Source organism: Myotis daubentonii, chromosome 8, assembly GCF_963259705.1.
Source record: "Myotis daubentonii chromosome 8, mMyoDau2.1, whole genome shotgun sequence".
Lineage (NCBI taxonomy): Eukaryota > Metazoa > Chordata > Mammalia > Chiroptera > Vespertilionidae > Myotis > Myotis daubentonii.
In genome coordinates, this window is record NC_081847.1 from 61824319 (window position 1) to 61843018 (window position 18700).

Consider the following 18700-nt stretch of genomic DNA (forward strand, 5'->3'; position numbering starts at 1 on the left):
CATAGAGTTCAAAACCACAGTTATAAGGTTACTCAAGAATCTTCTATGAACCTCTGAGGAACTTAGTGAGACCTTCAAGGATCTTAATGAGAATGCCAAAAGAAATGGAAAAGACCAGTCAGAAATTAAACATACACTGACTGAAATTAAAAATAAAATACAGAGATCCAACAGCAGACGAGAGGATCCCAAGAATCAAGTCAAATATTTGAAATACGAAGAAGCAAAAAACACCCAACCGGAAAAGCAAAACGAAAAAAGAATCCAAAAATATGAAGATAGTGTACGGAGCCTCTGGGACAGCTTCAAACGTACCAACATCCAAATAATCAGGGTGCCAGAAGAAGAGAGAGAGCAAGATACTGAAAGCATATTAGAAGAAATCATGACAGAAAACTTCCCCTACCTAATGAAAGAAATAGACTTACAAGTCCAGGAAGCGAAGAGAACCCCAAACAAGAGGAATCCAAAGAGGACCACACCAAGACACATCATAATTAAAATTCTAAGGGCTAAAGACAAAGAGAGAATCTTAAAAGCAGCAAGAGAAAAACAGTTAGTTACCTACAAGGGAGTACCCATATGACAGTCAGCTGATTTCTCAACAGAAACCATGCAGGCCAGAAGGGAGTGGCAAGAAATATTCAAAGTGATGAATAGCAAGAACCTACAACCAAGATTACTCTGCCCAGCAAAGCTATCATGCAGAATTGAAGGTCAGATAAAGAGCTTCACAGACAAGAAAAAGCTAAAGGAGTTCATCACCACCAAACCAGGAATATATGAAATGCTAAAGGATATTCTTTAAGAAGAGGAGGAAGAAGAAAAAGGTAAAGATAAAAATTATGAATGACAAAGTGACAATAAATAAATACCTATCAACAAGTGAACCTAAAAATTAAATCAGAATAAACTGGTGAATATAATAGAAGCAGGGGCATAGAAAGAGAGTGGACTGACAATTCTTGGGGGGAAGGGGGTGTGGGGGGTGCGGGAAGAGATTGGACAAAAATATTACACCTATGGATGAGGACAGTGGCAGGGGGTAAGGGCATGGGGTAGGATGGGAACCAGGTGGAGGGGAGATATGGGGGGAAAAAGAGGAACATCTGTAATAATCTGAACAATAAAGATTTATTAAGAAAAAAAGAAAAAAAAGAAACATCAATGATGAGAGATAATCATTGATCGGCTGCCTCTTGCATACCCCATACAGGGTAAAGAGCCTGCAACCCAGGCATGTGCCCTGACCAGGAATCAAACCATGATTTCCTGGTGCATAGGTCAACGCTCAATCACTGAGCCATGCCAGCTGGGCAGTTATAGTTTTTTAAATTCAGGAAATATCCCTCCCTTTGTGTGTTGTCAAAACCACCCAAAGAACAAACCCTACACTATAGTTGAGTGTCATAGGCTTTCTATGTATTTGTATTATTTTGTTTTGTTTTTACACAGAACATACACCCAAAATAAAAGTGACTTTTATTTTAGCTATTTAGTAAAAAAAAAAAAAAAAAAAAAAAAAAAAGAGTTTCAAATGTTTATCAATGAATAAGATAGACTTTTTCGTTCCCAACTTGGCTATATATCACCCGTCATCTCCCTTTCATGTTTCCTGATTTGGTCTAAATTTGTAATGACTCAAAGACAAAAGAGGGAAACAAAGGAGTGTGTCTAATAATTGGACTGTATTTTGACAAGTTAATTCTCCACAGATATCTGGGCTGCCAGTCTCGCTGCTGCCTGGCTTCATTTCACATCATACTCTTAAGAGCTACTCACAAGGAAAATAATTTTTAAAGACAAAATAGAGTGTCAGCTTATATCAGAAGAAGGAAATACCTGCCTCTCAAAGATGCTTTCTATATGGCCAAAGTAGCTACATCCAGTGTATGAGTACCAGACAGGATAAGGAAATTAATAACTCCTTATCCATACAGGAGAGAATGTGACTGTGAGCAGCTTCACAATGCGTCGTTTTTCAGCAGTGTAAATGGAATCTAAACTGCATGCCATAACTCAGTGACACCTTTGATTCATTACAGATAATCAAGAGGAAGCTCTTCTGATGTCCAGTGCTAACAGCTCCTTGCTTCCCTCAAACACCGCCATCGGTCAAAAGAAGGGACTGGCCACTGGTGGGGGTGGGGACAGCTTTTGGTATGGGTCATAGCCACCCTCTCTCAGCTACCTGCTGGTATCCGTTTCACTTCCGCCCTATGTGGTGGGTGCTATACTTTTCCAAAGCACAAACTGGATGAGGCAGGATAGTAAGGGCTAAGAAAATTCCTGGGCAAGTAGAATGGGGAAACTGAGACAAAATAATTAAACAAGGCCAAACAATTTGAACAACTTAAAGCCAGCTAGTGAATCACAAAACGTTATCTTCCCTAACTAAGGACACTCGAGAGCAAATGGTTTATACCTCTCCTCCCTAACCAGAGACTGTATAGCTTAAATCACCCTGCTCAGGGAGATAAAGGGCAGAGATCCAGTTAATGCCATTTGTGCCAGCCAAACCGAAGGGCAGATGAAGCCAGGGGAATAAATAACAAAAAATCTAATTAGAGCCAAAAAGAACCAAGATAAAAGTAAAACAGTAAAGCAGACCAAATGATAATCCCAAACTCCCCTATATGCTCATTTTGATGCATCAACATATTAAAAACACACCTAATGAATATTCTATTGAAATTTTCCGTAAGATTCTCACCCACAGAAGAAAGATAAAAACCCTCATGACAAAGTCCTGGGGTGGGCATGTGCTAGAGCACACCCATGTCCCTTCTCAGGCATGAACTTTTACTTCTTCCTAAACTCTAAGGGTCCCCATGAGACTTATAACCAGGGGAGCAGCAGGCAGTGTCACCTTATCTGGGGCTAACCCAATCCTATCTCCAAGGCCCTCTTTTTCTCTGACTGGCCAGTGAGCTAACTGCAGCCTCACGTGGCTCACTTCTCTCCTATATCATTTCTAGGAGCCAAGGCAGCACCTCCTAGGCCAGGGGTGGGCAAACTTTTTGACTCGAGGGCCACAATGGGTTCTTAAACTGGATGGGAGGGCTGGAACAAAAGCATGGATGGAGTGTTTGTGTGAACCAATATAAATTCAAAGTAAACATCATTACATAAAAGGGTATGGTCTTTTTTTTTTTTTTTTTTTTTTTTTTAGTTTTATTCATTTCAAACGGGCTGGATCCAGTCCGTGGGCCATAGTTTGCCCACGGCTGTCCTAGGCGCTCTCCTGTTGCTCCTTCTACTCTAAGTCCATCCCTTATTTCTTATTTCACTGTCTCCAACTTTAATAAGCATACCCTCAAAATCACCTGGACTCATATTGTGAAGTCCTTCCTGCACAAAGTTGAGAACCCACACAACACAGGCCGGCCTGAGGCAGACCTGCTCCAGGCCCAGTCCCTGTCCAGTAACCAAGTCAGAGTAACTAGTGACTAGGACAGTTATTGACCTTCCCTGTGCCTCAGATCCTCCTTTTGAAATGAGAGCAATGATAATACTTATATTGCAGCATAACACCTGGCTACAGTCAGCTCTCAGAGTAAGTTATCTAATATAATCCCTACAGTAGGGGAAACTAAGGTTCAGAGAGATTAAAGTAGCTTGCCAAGCACTTCTCAGGCAGGAGGCAGCAGAGTTCAGATCTGAAGCCAAAACTTTCTGACCTCAAAATCACCACTCACACTATGGGGCCCTGCCTGGCTCTCTGCAGGCTATGGCTATGGCCCTTTCTCATTCTTTTCCCAGGAGTCCATGCAGCTCCTTCCCAGGCTCAGAGCACCGACTCCCTGAGAAAGAACTAATGGAACCTCATGGAGATAGAGCCCGGGGGTTTTCATTTGGGGATAAAGGGTCTGTTGTTTGGGGTTTGATGTTTGTTTCCACCTTCACTTAGTAGTGAGCCATCGCCTTGCCCAGGCCTCGGTGCTAAAGAGAGCACACAGCCACTGTGCCAAAAAGGCCATAAAGAAAGTTGCAAAAGAGGTCTTATCTGATGACTACTAGGATGGGCCGGTATCCTTGCTGCTCTGGCTTGACTCTTTTTCATGGAGCATTTTTATGGGTTCTTCAGAGAACCTGTCTCCTCCCCCAGCATTGCTGGGGAATCTCTCAGCCATCGTCAGCTTCTCTGCTGGTCTGACGTCACTTCTCCAGGAAGCACTCTGGACAGGATCTGAAACCGACAAACCCAATTTAGTGCTCTCTCTGTCTCTCAACCTCTCTCTCTCTCTCTCTCTCTCTCTCTCTTTCTCTCTCTCTCTCCCTCCCCCCACAACTGACCCCAGGAAAACTCTCATGAGCCCTCCCCCCCCCCGCCCAACGCTGACAAACTCTGGACTTGCAGCCACATAGGGACAGAGCCAGTGAACTCACACCACTTGGCTCTGCTCTCATGGCAGCTGGCCAGACAAAGCCTCTCATCCTTTGGGCTTTTCAGGCCTGAGTCAGAAACCAGTGGACTAAACATTCAAGTTCCACTGTCATGCAAGTTCTCTAGAGGGTTCCAATGTAGCATTGCCCTCTGGGTTTGAAGTGAGGAGCAAGCACCTCGTGTCCTTTCGAAGGGTGTCTGAAGGACTCAGGACACCTCAACATCCTCAGAAGAGAATCTCTCTTCAATTGCCAGCTCTTGGTTATTTTTACCCCAACTTTCTACATTCTCAAGACGTTCAAGGGCTTCATAACCAGTTCTCAGACACTTCCTCTGTGCTTCGTGCAAAGTGATACCAAAGTGCAGGCACTTCCGCAAACCATGCACATTGTTTTCCTCATCTGTGTTTTGTTCAGATCTGTGTGAAATGCCCTTCATCTCCAATTAATTCCTACTCACCCCTCAGAATCCTTCTCCGGATGATTTCTCCCAAAAACCTTCCCTGACCCTGCAGTGTCAGGAATGCCTGTGTCTGCTTTACTGTTAGGATAACAGGATGATGGTGAAATCATGTGTTTACTTGTTTATCTCATCCACTAGGCTCCAGGGCCTCAACAACAGAGGCTAGAACGTCTCGTTTATCTTTCAATCAGCAACATCTGGTATGTTGTTTTCTACACAGTAGATTCCCAACCAAAATTGATTGAATTGTTGTTTTGCAGTTGGAGAAATGTTGTCTCCTTAAGAAAAATTATGAGGTATTTTGAGTTTACCCCCTTAACCAGTTTACCTCTTGCCCAAACTTGAGGGAGAAAACAAAGGTGAGTAAATGAAAGAAGAAAGCTAGGGTAACAGCTTCAGGAGTTGCATGTGGAGGTGAGTACCTGGGGCCAGACAGATGAAATACGCAGACAGACTTCCGGAATAAGATTGCCAATGATATGAGCAGCATGAAGGAGCCCTTGAGCATTGAGGTCACCTTCCTAGGCTGAAAGATCAAAGGAAATAAGTGGGCTAACCATTTGCCTTAAACTCCAGGCTTAATCTTGGGAAGTTGCACATCTTTCCCTCTTTCTCTCTGGTGGTGGGAGGCTTGCTTGCCCAGGTCCTTTGTGGAGAGCAGAAATCTCAGGCAGAACACAGTGCTGTCTAGGAATTAGAAACCTGAGATCTCACGCTGCTCAGCTATTAATACAAGTTAGTGGAGAATATTAACACAGGACTACAGAAAAAATAGGGTATCTAAAAATTCAAAGCCACTCTAGGTCGAGCCTTCTGGGAAACATAATTCCAATGTAACAAGGTTTACTCATTAAAACCTGGCACACTAGGGTACTCTGACTGCAAAACCAGTTCTCAGACATCCCTCTGCACTTCCTGCAAAGTGATACCAAAGTGCATGTACTTCCCCAAACCATGCACATTGTTTCCCTCATCTATGTTTTGTTCAGATCTGTGTGAAATGCCCTGGTTCAATAAATCTTTCTGAAGGCCCGTCTAATAGATATGGACCTATAAGTAACCTATAGCTGGGGATTTTAAAATCTTAATCTGGCAGAAATGTAGTGCATTCTCATCGATGGTGAATGCTTATATATTTGAATCCATTGCTACCATTTTATTTTGTACATTCTGTTTGTCTTAACTTTCTAGATTGCTTTTTTCCCCCCTTTCTGGCTTTTGCATTGTTAGAGAGTACTCTCCCTTCCCCTTCATTTTAGTTTTTCTATTAGTTTACATATTGCACCTTCTAATTTATATGCAGCTTTATCGCTTTTGAAAAATTATCCATCAATGATTTTTCAGATATTTCCTTTCCCCCATTTTCTCCAATAACTCCTTTGGAATTTCACTGAGAGGTATATCAGACTTCTTCCTCTCCCCATAGTATCTCTTGAATTCTACCAACAGACCCAAATTTTACTAAGAAAACCCACTAGTCATCACTGCCCCCAGGAAAGAAGCATACTTGCCATGTCTGTAGATCTCTGTTCTCGCCACACAAGCATGAGTGCAAACGAATCATAGCTAACCAGGATTAGACAGCATGGTGAGCCACTGAGGAAGCCAGACCACCTCTGAACACTGTCCTTGAGTGAGAAGACTCCCCTTTGCCTAATGAACTCTGCCACTAGCTGGGGGACAAAATGTGGAGTGCTTTCCCATTGTCCCATATCAGTAATCAGAATCCTGGGTAGACTGTTGCTCCTGGCCAAATTCTGTTACTAATATCATTGTCAGTGCACTTGGGTTTGTTCCAACATCTCTATGGCTCCTCCTTTATCAGAATGGGACTAGTTGGTTTCTTCCTCATCCCACATAAGCATAGATGAAGATGGATTTCCATGTGTCTTCAAATGGCCAGGTCTGTACCCACCCTTAAGCAAGAATCCCAGCTTTTCCTGGAGTAGGGAATAATCCAGCCAAATAAATCCAAGGTTCTCAAACATGTGGCCTCCCACCCCTGCCTAGGAAGTGACAAGCCATGCCACCAGCCCAGGCATGCGGTTGAGCTCCCGCCCCACCCAGCCTACGAAGGCCATTCTTACACGTCCTGGAGAGAAACAGGGGCACGCTGGCCAGCCCCAGCCCCCGCACTGCATCCCTTTCAGTTCACGCAGGTTTATCTGCCCATGCGCACCGGGAGGCACCAGGCCCCTGTGCTGACCCTGGAGCCTTCTTAGGGCATTTCTCCAGATTCTTCCATCCATCTGGTGAGTCCTCCTTCCTTGGGGCTCTTATGGGCTTTTACAGAAATGTGCCTTTTCTAGCAATTTTTATTTTTGTTTTTGATTGCTCACGCTGTGCTAAAGTCCCTGCCCATTTTCTTCCAGAGGCACCATAGAATAACATAAGTACTATTTTTCATCTGCTCTAAGATGCATTTTCACTTCTTCCCATTTTCACATGGTCACATCTCTGAAAGCAGGGCGTGCTTTAGCGTCAATAGATTGTTTCAATTAGAACTGGCAGCAACTTTTTAAGCTGGTGCATAAAATAACAGTGCATTCTACAGTTGGTAGCATCTTAAGCAACTTTGCAGATGCAAAGAAGTGCGTGGGCAAAGGGGCAGTGTCTCACATCACTGGTACAGGACATCCAGACCCCAACACAGCTGTCCAATCGGGAGACAAGCTACCTCTCTGCCTCCCCCTCCTCCACCCAGAGACACGAGAACCTCTGCATGGCAACCAATATTTCCTCTTATTTCTGGAAAAATTGTGAGCCAAAAGACTTTTATAGCTATCATCACACAAAGGGGGAAAGTTGCTGTCTAGACATAGACTATAATTACTATTATTATTTAAAGTCATTGAAATGCCTGAACTGCAGAAAGAAGCAAAAGGGCTCACATATGCTAAAAGCCCTATTATAATCCCCAGCAAACATTCCCCATTTAATATGGCATCTATTCCAGCCTTTATGGGGTGCTGGTAAAAGAAGCTGCCAGGACCTCTAAGAAGTCTGTGGCTGATACAACCCATAGACAGTGTTCCTTTAGTAAGCTTTTATCTAGTGATCTCAATTTAGTTTACTCTAAGGTCAATTAAAATCTTGAAATGACTATCCAAGGCAGCATGGCGTCCTGACATGAACAAAGAACTTGTCAGTATTTCACTACATTTGTGCAATTATCAACAGATCCTACATACTGTCCCTCTTTTTATATTTTAAGAAGTTTGACATCTGATTCATATTTAGATCTACATTGGCCAACGCACAATATTTGGAAACAACCACAAGATGTGGCAGCATATATAAACATTGCAAACTGTTTTTAAAAATAATTTGCCTTCCAACATTTTCTACTTAGCTACCTTCAATCATAGATACTAACGTATTTGCTCTTCTTACTCACATTTGTCTCCTTTTACTGCTTCTCTCAACTCCAAAAATGCCTTCTTTCATGGGCAGGACGGAGGATTGGGATGAAGGTCTGGGAGGCCCTGAAGCTGAGTCATTCTCCACCTGACCCCTGTCAGCCATGGCATCCCTTCCCGGACACAGCTGCGACCTGCGGGTTCCCACCTGAAAGAAAGGCCATCCTCATCTCCCCAGGACCCGTCCAAATCCAAAAAGGTTATAGGTTAGACTTGGGGGGCTACACCCGAGTCACTCTGCTGCCAGGGTGCTCTGGCTCTAATATGTACTGAGGTCAATCTTGGCCCAGCCCAGCGATCTCCCTGTGCCTCCTACTCTTAAACTTAGCATTGGGGCCCTGGGAAGCTGCCTCAGCTCCTCTGAGTTCTAGAGCTCTAGCTTATTTTCCTCCTCCATTCCCAAGGCCTGAGTCTCTGGAGCTTCACTGTGCTCTCTCCACAGACCTGCCTAATGCCATTGACTTTCCTGCCTCGTCTTCTTGAAGATGGACACGCTGCATCCCACTGTTACTGTTTTTCTCTACTTCTGTAGATCTCTTGCTCTATGTCATCTGTGTCATTCCCAAACCATTGGCATGTCAAACATGGCAGCATTTGTACAAACTTTAAAAACATAAAGCATTTTAATTAGGCACATGTGCATATGTAGTGGAAATATAAACATGATGGAGAGGATATTTACCAACGTCAAAACTGTGATTCGCTCTGAGATGGGAGGGAAATAAGGAAGGTTGGGGGAAATTTGTAATACTGTCAACAATAAAAAAGGGCTTCAGTTATATTTGTATTTTATCTACTTTTTATAGGTTCACTAATCCATTCCCATTTCCTCCCATTTCCTTGTGAGCTTAATCCAATGTGTATTTTGCCCTAACTACAACGCTCATGACAAAAGATATTATGACATCCAACAACTTCTGTGCTGACACTCTTCCATCCACAGCTTACTTGACTTCAGCAGGAATGAGCCCTCTCTTCTTATTGAAGTCATTCTGGCACTTGGCTTCTGATGTCACTTGACTCCTTTTGAAGTTTCTGTCTTAGTTACTCCTCAGCCAATAGCAGAATGCCCGTGGAACATCCTGGGTTTGGTCTATTTTACCTACCTTCTTTCTCCAGATATTCTCATGCCATTTACCTGTTATTGGCACTTCAAATTCATATAACTTTCCTTGAGCGCTTTACTCATATCTAACTGTCAACTTGACATTTTGACTTGGACGTCTAATAATCTCAAATTAATATATTCTGAACTAACCTTCATGACCTCCTCCCACTCCCAAACATATTTATTTCATGGTCTTCTTCATCTCACAAATAGCCCTACATTCATTATATTCCTCAAGTCAGTATTCCAGGAGTCATACTTGATTCCTCTCTTCAACTCACGCCATGGATTTGTCTCCAAGTCTGGTTGACACCACCACATGACTTTTCCACCTCCACCATCTTTTGTCTGGATCAATGCCTTAGTCAACCCTCCACTGGGGAGCTCTGCCTTCATTTTTGTTTGTCATTTTCCATAAGCAGATTAAGGGATCTTTTTAATGCCTGTTTCTAAATCTTAAATATTTCATAATAATATTTTGTAATGTGAAAACAACAGTGGCAAAAAAACCCAATTCTATAACCATATACTCACAATGCAGTTTAAGAAATAATGTATTACAAACTAGTGAAAGCCCTTGGGTAGTCTTCCCTCATTATGTTTCATTTCCTTCCTATCAAAGGTAAGTATTAATTGAATTTTGTTTGTCATTAAAATGTGTTTCTATATATTTTTAACCTTTTGTCCAATTTTTTAAACGATATGTAATTTTTGTGTTTTAAACATTTATTTATGAGTATCATATTAAGAATATTTTCTACAATTTTCTTTCACTCCACACTGTTTGTAAGATTAATCCATTTTAATATCTATGATTCATACTCCCTCATTTTTACCACTGTATGGTATTCTGAATATATAAAAAATTTATTCATTTCCTGTTGATATTTAGTTTGTTTCATTTTGTTATTACAAACAATGCTACTTACTGCTATTAAATAAATGTTTGTGTTCTTACTGCTATTAAATTTTGTGTTCTTACTGCTATTAAATAAATGTTTGTGTCAACGTATGGCAAAAGTCATATGTTGAAACCTACTCCCCAATGTGATAGTATTTGGAGGTGGGGCCTTTGGGAAGTGATTGAGTCATAAGGGTGGAGCCCTCATGAATGTGATTATTGTTCTTATAAATTAGACCCCAGTGAGTTCCCCTGTCCCTTCTGCTATGTGAAGATATAGCAACAAGTCAGCAGCCTGCAACCTAGAACAGGGCTCTCACCAGAACCTGAGCATGCTGGCACCCTGGTCTCTGACTGCAGCTTCCAGAACTGTGAGAAATAAATGCCTATCTTCTACAAGCCATGTAGTCTATGGCACTTTGTTATAGCAGACCGAACTACTATATTATATCAGCTAACTCCTACAAACGTCTCAGAGACATTTCCTTGCATACATGTGCAAGAATTTATCTAAGGTGTATATTCTGTGGTGAAATTTCTGGGTTGAAGAGATGAGCATTTTGCCCTTACCAGTTTGGCTCAGTGGATAGAGCGTCAGCCTGCGGACTCAAGGGTCCCAGGTTCGATTCTGGTCAAGGGCATGTACCTTGGTTGTGGGCACGTCCCCAGTGGGGGGTGTGCAGGAGGCAGCTGATCGATGTTTCTCTCTCATCCATGTTTCTAACTCTCTATCCCTCTCCCTTCCTCTCTGTAAAAAATCAATAAAATATATTTAAAAAAAGAGATGAGCATTTTAACTTTTCTTGATATTACCCAACCATTCGCCAAAACTTTTTACCAATTCACCATCCCCCCACAGTGTGAGAGCTCCTATTGCTCTATATACTTTCCAACACTTTACATTGTAAATCTAATCATTTTACCAATCTGATGATTGTGAAATAGTACTTGTAACTCTTTAAATCTGAATACCAGTTATAGTGAGCACATGTTACATGTTTGATTTCTATTTTTCCATTCATTTTTCTATTGGCTTTTTTCCTTCCTATTGGTTTATAGGGGGAAAGAATTATACCTTCTGGATACAAATCATTGGCTGGTTTTATGCTTGTTTGTTGCTTCACTTTTTAAATCATGTTTTTTTGATAATAGAATTTTTGTTTCAGTGGAAGATTTATATATCTCCTTTGTGATTTTCTTTTTGTCTTGTTTGAGAAATCCTGCCCTACCCTGGCCTTTGAGCAATGTAAATCAGACACATCCATGTCCTGCTCCAAAGCCTCCCATGACTCTCTCTGCCCGGAATATGAAATCCAATTGCCTTCCTTGCCTACGGCTCTGACCTTACTGCCCACCTGCTCCCTCGCTCTCTCCGGGCCACCTTCTCTTCCTTCCTCAGACATCCAGAGCTCACTCTCATCTCTCAGGTCCTGGTGCTTGCTGCTTTCTATGTGGATCTCTCCCTGACTGGGAACCTGGCTGGTTTCTCCTTATCACTCAGGTCTCAGTTCAGAGTTCACTTCAGGGAGACCTCCTTTGACCCAAGTAGCTAGTGCCCCTTTCCACCCCGTCTCGAACACTCCCCTGTTATGCTTTTTATAACACTGCTGCTGTATGAAATCACCACGTGTGCTTATTTGTGTATGTGGTGTGCTGTCTGTCTCCTCCCTAGTCTGTCAGTGTCTGTGAAGCAGGGGCTTTTGCCATCTGCTCACCTCTGTACCTTCAGTTGTGGAACAGTGATTAACACACTCAAAACACTTAATAACTATCTGTTGAATAAGTAAACAGAGAACACATTTGAGGAACTCTTACCAAAATGTTGGGAAGCAGAGATCTGTAAAAGTGATAGATGGTACATGTGAGGTACCGAGCCAGAGGTCCAAGATATGTGCAACTCTTATTTCTGAAGAAAACACCAGGATAAATTGAACAAAAGCAACCAAAGATAGATGGACTTGTATATTTTTAAAGTGTTTCTGAAGGAAAAAACAGAATTTTCCTCCACCCTGGTCTGTTCTTAATATAGCTGCCAGAATGTTCCTCTCACAGCATAAGTCAGGTCAGGTCTCTTCTTCGCTCAAAACCCTGCATTGGCTCCCACGTCACGCAGAGAGCAGCCAAAGGCCCCCGTGTTTCCAGGGTCCTGCAAGACCTGGCCCCCCGGCATTCTCCAGCCTCACTTCTCCTCTCCCCTCTCACTCAGCAGTCCCCACCACACCAGCCTCCTTCTGCTAGACCCTCCCTCCTCCTTCAACTCTGCTCATAGGTCTCTTCCAATTCAGGCCTTAACCAAAGCAGCCTATTTAAAGTTGCAACCCACCTCTATTCTACAGGTGCTTTACCCCCTTCTAGAACACTGATTATCTCTCCTTACACTTTATAACTCATTCTTTATATTATGTTTTCTGATCATCTCCCTCCATGAGAATATAATGCCTGTAAGGGCAAGGCTTTTGTCTGTTTTGTTCACTGACATATCCACAGCACCCAGAATACTGCCTGGCACTTGGTAGGTACTTAATATATATTTGCTGAATGAATTCAATCATTCAATACAACATTTAACACTGAGACCTCCATCATGCAAAAAATGTGTGATAGAGAATGGTCAACACCAAGACACATTTGGGTAAATTTACAGGACCTCAATTTCAGCTAAAGAATCATATAGGGATCCAGGCAGAAGAAGAAAATATATTACGTAGGGGAGGGGAGGGAAGGGAAGGAGACCAGGCTGGCATTGATGTGTCCTCCACCGTCGGTGTCAGACTCTAGTGGGCAATGCCAGTGGCATTCTGAAGGAGAGAGAGCATGGCACCAGCATTGTATAAGAAGCCAAGTGTTCTTCATGTAAAAAGGCCACAGACTGTCTCAACCAGGCAAAAAACCAAGGACTCTATAGTCATCCAGCCATCGCTTTCTGAACTAGTCTGCTCAGAACTGCACTTGGGAAGGAGAGGCCACCCTGTTTGCTGTGTGCTGCTCTGTCCCCCTGGAGTGGTCACCTCACTTCAGCCCAGGACCACAGGGCTGTCATTCATTGAGTGACCAATTGCTACAGCCAGGGTTGTTCGCATCCTACCCAATGAAAACCTCGTTTATGAGGCAAGTAGCTTCATTTTATACATGAGGAATTGGAAGAAGGGCAGGGTTAAGCTACTCCCCAGAGTACACAGTGGCAGAACCAGGATTCGAATCCAGGCCTGTCCAGAAGCAAGGCTTGCACTACGTGGCTTTATAAATATTAACCTGGTACCGATCAAACTACCAGGCAAACAGCACCTATTGGCCTTCTCTTAAAGCTGAGACCTCCATCATGCAAAAATAGTTTCCAAATCTTTATTTCTCCAATGTTCCAACTACTCAAGAAATGTTAGAAGCCACAGTACCCTCCCTGAATTAATGCAAAAAAGATTAGGACTTTCCATCTGGAAAAGAAAATATGAATAAAGGACTTCAGGAATATAATCTTTAATGTTGTGACTGCTATGGATAAAGTAGATCAGTGGTTATCAGAGGTTGGGGAGTAAGGGAGTGGGGGAATTGGGAAGATGTTAAGTGTACAAACTTGGGATGGGCAGATAAATAAGTCCCAAGAGCAGAGTGATTATAGGCAACAATACTGTATTAGAAACCTCAAAGTTGCTAAGAGACTAGATCTTAATTGTTCCAACCACAAAAAAAGAAGTGGCCATTAAGTGATGGCATAGAGGTGTCATCTAATGCTTTGGTGGTAATCATATTGCAACATATACCTGTATCAAATCAACACGTTTACACCTTAACCTTACACAGTATTGTATATCAAGTAAAACTACAGGACATTGAAAAAAGAGATAGAGGAAGACATAAACAGATGGAAGAACATACCATGTTCTTGGATTGGTAGAATCAACATCATTAAAATGTCCATACTACCCAAAGCAATCTATAAATTCAACACACTTCCCATTAAAATACCAACAGCGTATTTCACAGACCTAGAACGAACTCTCCAAAAATTCACCTGGAATAAAAAAAGACCCCGAAAGTTGCAGCGATCCCGAGAAAGAACAAAGTAGGTGGGATCTCAATACCAGATATAAAGCTGTATTACAAAGCCACTGTTCTCAAAAATGCCTGGTACTGGCACAAGAACAGACATATAGATCAATGGAATAGAATAGAGAGCCCAGAAATTGGCCCGAACCAATATGCTCAATTAATATTTGAAAAAGGAGGCAAGAACATACAATGGAGTCAAGATAGTCTCTTCAATAAATGGTGTTGGGAAAATTGGACAGATACATGCAAAAAAATGAAACTAGACCACCAACTTACACCATACACAAAAATAAACTCAAAATGGATAAAGGACTTAAATGTACGACGGGAAACCATAAAAATACTAGAAGAATCCAAAGGCAACAAAATCTCAGACATATGCCGAAGCAATTTCTTCACTGATACAGCTCCTAGGGCACTTGAAATTAAAGAGAAAATGAACAAATGGGACTACATCAAAATAAAAAGCTTCTGCACAGCAAAAGAAACCATCAACAAAACAACAAGAAAGCCCACTGCGTGGGAAAACATATTTGCCAATGTTATCACAGATAAGGGTTTAATCTCCAACACTTATAGGGAACTCATACAACTTAACAAAAGGAAGATGAACAATCCAGTCAAAAAATGGGCAAAGGACCTAAATAGACACCTTTCAAAAGAGGACATTCAGAAAGCCAAGAGACATATGAAAACATGCTCAAAATCACTAATCATCTGAGAAATGCAAATCAAAACAACGAGGTACCATCTCACACCTGTCAGAATGGCTATCATCAACAAATCCACAAACGACAAGTGCTGGAGAGGATGTGGAGAAAAGGGAACACTCGTGCACTGCTGGTGGGAATGCAGACTGGTGCAGCCACTATGGAAGACAGTATGGAGTTTCCTTAAAAAACTAAAAATGGAATTCCCTTTTGACCCAGTGATCCCACTTCCAGGAATATATCCCAAGAAACCAGAAACGCCAATCAGAAAGGATATATGCACCCATATGTTCATAGCAGCACAATTCACCATAGCTAAGATCTAGAAACAGCCTAAGTGCCCATCAGTAGACGATTGGATTAGAAAACTGTGGTACATCTACAGGGTGGAATACTATGCTGCTATAAAAAAAGAAGGAACTCTGAGCATTTGCAACAACATGGATGGAACTGGAAAGCATTATGCTAAGTGAAATAAGCCAGTCAATGAAGGAAAAATACCACATGATCTCACTCATTTATGGATAATAAAGACCATTATAAACTTATGAACAAAAATAGATACAGAGGCAATGCTGCCTCAAACAGACTGTCAAACTACAGCGGGAAGGCCGGGGAGGGTTGGGGGGTAAGAGATCAACCAAAGGCTTGTATGCATGCATATAAGCATAACCAATGGACATAAGACACTGGTGGGTAGGGGAAGCCAGGGGATTGTCAATGGCGGGAAAAAAAGGAGGGATATGTAATCCTCTTTGTAATACTTTAAGCAATAAAACAATTAAAAAAAAAAGACTTTTCCTTTGATAACTTCAAATATTTCCCCATCAACACCAACAACTGACTGCTCATCAGTGGTTTAGCTTTCCAAACACATTAATTATAATGACTTATTTTGTTTATTGTTTTTAAGTCAGTTTTACCTGTGCATTTCTGACTGCTTTGGTAGTGTAAACAAGGCTATTAACAAAATACCATTTTTTAAAATGTCTTAAAAAATTCTATTGCTTTTGTGTGTGCTTCCTCTCAGCACAGGCAGATCTGTACAATTGAAATTTCCATTCTGTGCTCTCAGTGTGCTGACTGTGAAACAAATAAAAGACAGCTTTTGCATTCCATAACCTTGAAGTTCTCAGAGCAAGGCTGAGTAAGTGAATGTTTGCAAGTTGACTTACCGAGACAAGGAGAGCGGGGACGTTGTGCATAGAGAGTGAGCTTAGCTTTTACGTGAAACAAGGACAGGGCTTGAGTTATTCAAAACTCAAATTACAAGAAGTAAGCAGAAGTGAGGCGGGTGAATAAAAACAGTGTGGAATAACTTAATAGTTTAAGATGCACATGATGTAGCATTTCAATACTTAGAACACCAACAGAACCTCTCATTTTTCTAATGTAGTCACAGCTACATAGTGCTTTTCTTCTGGAAAAGTGTGGATGATGTTCCATGTGTCCTTTTCTTTCCCATAAATGTTACCTCTCCATGTGGTGCAGCCATCTCCAGGGGAGAACAGAAACACCGTTTCATGGAAAATAATTGAATACCTTCTTCAATGGGGAGCAGAAAGTAAGCTACTAGGGACCCAACTGAAGTAGTAAAGGCAGTCCTTCATGCAAGTAAACGCTTGCTTAGCAACTAACTAATTTGGGAGAGCAACAACCACTTAAAAAGTCCTTGGTCATGTTTGAATAAAAATGAAAACAGAATCCAAGCACCAAAGGCTCTATTTCTCCTATAAATCTGCACTTTCTTCAGAGACCTAGCCACTTGAAGGCGTAACATGTTTTAGGGCAAATGATTCTGTGCTGCTTTATTTTTTATAGGATGAAAAAGTTCTTGGATGATATATATACAATGACCTTCTGCTGTCTAAATATTAAGCAGACATTAGGGTACCTTCCTAAACCAAATAAGACCAGAATGTGATGAGATAAGGGGGGCCAGCAAGCTTTGTCTGTGAAAAGGCATGTAGTAAATATTTTTGGCTTTGTGGACCACCCCATTTCCTGCCAAATCGTCACCTCTGCAGCCAGGTGCAGCAGCCCCAGAGACAACCTGTGGGTGAATGGGTGTGGCTGTTGTCCCATGTTAGCCTTCATGTATGGACACCAAAATTTGAATTATGTCTAATTTTCATTTGCCAAAAATATTCTTCTTCTGATTTTTCCACCCACGTGAAAGTGTAAAATGCAATCCTTGCTTGTGAGCCACACAAAACATGAGGTACACTGTCATTTGCTGACCCCGGGGACAAAGGCTTGTGAGGTATTCATGTTGAATTAAACTATTTAGGGATAGGTCACATTATTGATTGGAGTTGGGGAACTAAGGTAATAATATCAATATCACTGAAGTATCAAATAATTGAGTTGTTGCGTTGTTAAGACCTTGATTTTTTGCCACATGTAGCTCAAATCTGCAAAGCTGCCGAATTCGCTTACATTGAAGTTGGTGTGATAGGGATGTAATTATTTTTAATGGTTAAGTCTTTTGTACCTCCCCCTACCCCTTCCTCCCACTAAAGGAGAAGCTGTTCTAGCCTGGTCCCCAGGTCTTCTCTGATGTTGAGTTAGGAGAAAGATAAGGCCACAGAGGCCCAGAGAGTGAACAAGAACACAGTGAGAGAAACTGTGCTGATTCACTATTAACATGGAAGAATATGGGAACATAGGGAGGATATCATCATAGCTGGGACCGTGGGGCGGTTATGGATTTTAGGATTTGAGAAGCTTCATGGAAGAGCATTAAGGGGAAAAGAAAAGGAATTTGAGTCGTGTTGTATATTATTCATTGGTTCTCTTTTGATGTTTTTATAGAAACATAAGTAAATATTAGAGTTCTCTTTTAATGTCTACTCTTTGGCTGCTGGGCTATGTGTCTTGGTTAAGATTCCACACAGAGACCAGGCATGCAAGGGCCCAGGATTTATTAGTTATATAGCTGTCTACAATATCATAAAAAGAATAACATCACATGCAAAAAGCAACATATTTTATTTTTACTTTCTCTTGTCTAGAGATCTTGGAATTACTAAATATTTCATGGACCTTAACGAAGACTCACAACACTTAAAAGGGCTATAGTTGCCCCCAAATTAGGTTAATGAGAATTTTAGCTTTGGGCTGTTACAGTAAGGATTGTTCACTGCCTTTGCTTCCCCTTAAGAAGGGTGTGAATCTTTGTTTTGGTTCACAGGTACAAGAGTTCAGAGATCCAAGTTGGTGTCCTTATTTGAGTAGTATGTTTTCCAAAGGACTTAAAAACATTAAGAAAATAATTAATTTTAAAAGGCAATGGCCACTTTATAAATTAAGAAGTATCTATGTGCACAGACTAAGAAGAATTATAATGCTTGATTCCCATCCAATGAAGGCTTACTGTCTAAGTAGTTCTAATAACACAAAAAGGCAGAGAGAAGAGAGTAATCTGAGATGAGGGCACCATAGCATCCTGGGTCATAAATATAATAAATTATTTAGAGGAGCTGTCAAAATTCCATTAGAAATTTTATTAAAATGCAGAAAAATAATAAAATTTGTGTAATAAATGAATGGATGCAATAGCTCCTCTTCACTCCATCCTGGATATGAAGCTATGAGTTAGGGTTTGCCCAGAAAACACAGTTGCTCTTGCTAAGAAATTTGGTTTCTTATGTTTCTTGTCTAGAC